This window comes from Mytilus californianus, unplaced genomic scaffold (genome assembly GCF_021869535.1).
Source record: "Mytilus californianus isolate M0D057914Y unplaced genomic scaffold, xbMytCali1.0.p SCAF_4, whole genome shotgun sequence".
Lineage (NCBI taxonomy): Eukaryota > Metazoa > Mollusca > Bivalvia > Mytilida > Mytilidae > Mytilus > Mytilus californianus.
Window position 1 is genome coordinate 36,635,778 of NW_026262690.1, and position 2,200 is coordinate 36,637,977.

A 2,200-nucleotide genomic window follows, 5' to 3' on the forward strand; every position below is an offset into this window, starting at 1 on the left:
TTTTCTTTCTTCTGACAAATGATGGCATACATAGTTAAAATCAAACCAACAAACAAAAAAACGTAAAATGCTAAGGTTGATACAATATAAAGACTTCTATATGAAATGGTGTTTCTTCAAACGCTTTTGAGATGAAGTCTGTAGTCTTCGGATCAAGATGTTTCTCTTTCTCGTCTTCAGAACCTTTCATTCAAATTTAAGTTAAAAAGAATACTATAATCGGTAGAAATCTCTCTGAGTGTGATCATCTTACCCAACATGTCATCTGACACGAATGTTTTGACGTGCTTTAAGTATGTAATCGGTAGTTGAAGGTCTGTTTGAATACCAACATGTTGATTTTTTTACAAACAGAGCATTCCAAAATATAAACATTATTCTGGCTTTTGAAGAATAAAACTACCCAGTGGATTTACTGTTGAAAGTAAGTGTCTTTTGCTCTTGACATCTCGTACAATTACCATACTACCAGTTTTCAAACTTTTTTTTTTTTTTTTTTTTTTTTTCCAGAATTACAACAAATACAACACATCACTCATACATACAGTAATATTAGCAATGCATTTGAATATATATTTATTTATAACAATAAACATTGTTGAAAATTCAGTTTTATATTTATATGAAAAGAGAACATAAATACGGAAGAAAAGATAATTTGAGTTAAATGTTTATGTACCACTGTGTGGCACATGATAAGGCTAAAGTATTTTATGAAAAAGGAAGAGGTTAAAATATCCTGTAAGATTTTCGGTACATAATAAGTGCTATTAGATACAATAATATATTATATTAGTTTTGACAATAATTATCTGTAAATAATAAATGACAAATTGAATTATAAAAATAATTCTTTAAATGCATTCCACATGGTATCAAAGTGCTCTTGTCTCTTATTTTTGACTGCCATTATTTTTTCTAAATTGTACATATATTTTAGCTTTTCTTTAATGGCACTGAGTGAAAGATCTTTTGAAAAACATCTACTGTTGTATATATATTGTTTCATGTATAGAAAAATCAAATTGTATGGGTCACCTTTTCGAACTTTTGATATATCTCCAAAAATAAAATTTAACTTATTCAATGGCAGGCTTACCCCACCAGATAAAAACCAATAATCAATATCTTGTACAAAATTTTGGATAATCTCACAATTCCACAGAATATGTTCAAACTTAAAAGTTACACATATGCTTCATGATAATGGACAAATATTTTTTTTTTATTGTTTTCGAATATTTATAAATACAGACATGAGAGTAGTCTAATACAGAATTACAGGACAACAAAATTACTGTCATGTACAATTTCTCATAAGCTCGAATATCATGCACTGAAAATTCGTAAATATCAAACGTTTATAACTAGAATAAATCCTTAACAGCAAGTGAAAGGACGCCAAAACAAACTAATTTTCATTGTTATGTTCTTTTATTTATGTGTTGTTAGTCCACTGGTCGAGATTGAAAATGGGCGTTATGTAAAATAACCTCATAATGTTTATGTGCCAAACCCGAGCTGGGTGACTTGTTGGTGATTGCCCTATTCATAACTTAATGTTTTGTAGGTTGGATTTGAGAAATTTAGTCAGTAGGCTTTTTTCTTTCAGACTCGGAACTATTTAGAACCATTTAGAATTTGACCTATTGTATAGACACATGTCTATTGTTGAAAAATGTTTGTCGACCTTTAAACTTCATTCTGATAATTTTGTGTCGTTCGGTTAAATTGCTATCTCATTGGCATATATCCCAAATCTCATTTTATTCATATGGCCATTACTAACCCATTGATAAGACCAATAAACATAAATATTGACAAGGACATTTCAAAAACCAATAAACATAAACAGCGACAAGGACATTCAAACGACTATAGGAATAATCAATAGAATTTGATTTGTTTACTTGAGCGGCAGTATTCACTTATTAGCTGTGGCAATCTTAGCTTTCGGTTGAAAGAAATACATGTTGACCCTGCTTTCAAATTATGTGCAGTCTTTTTTCTTGTTCATTTCATTGAAATTTAAATGTATTGCTTGAGATGCCATACGGCATATTTTGTTAATAGTGAACAAAAAAGTGATCAGTATAGTGGAGTTTCTGATTGACAACATATTTGTTGAATTTGGAGGTGGACTTTTTTAACAAATTGTCGGCATTCCTATGGGAAAGAACTGTGCGCCTCTCCTTGTCGA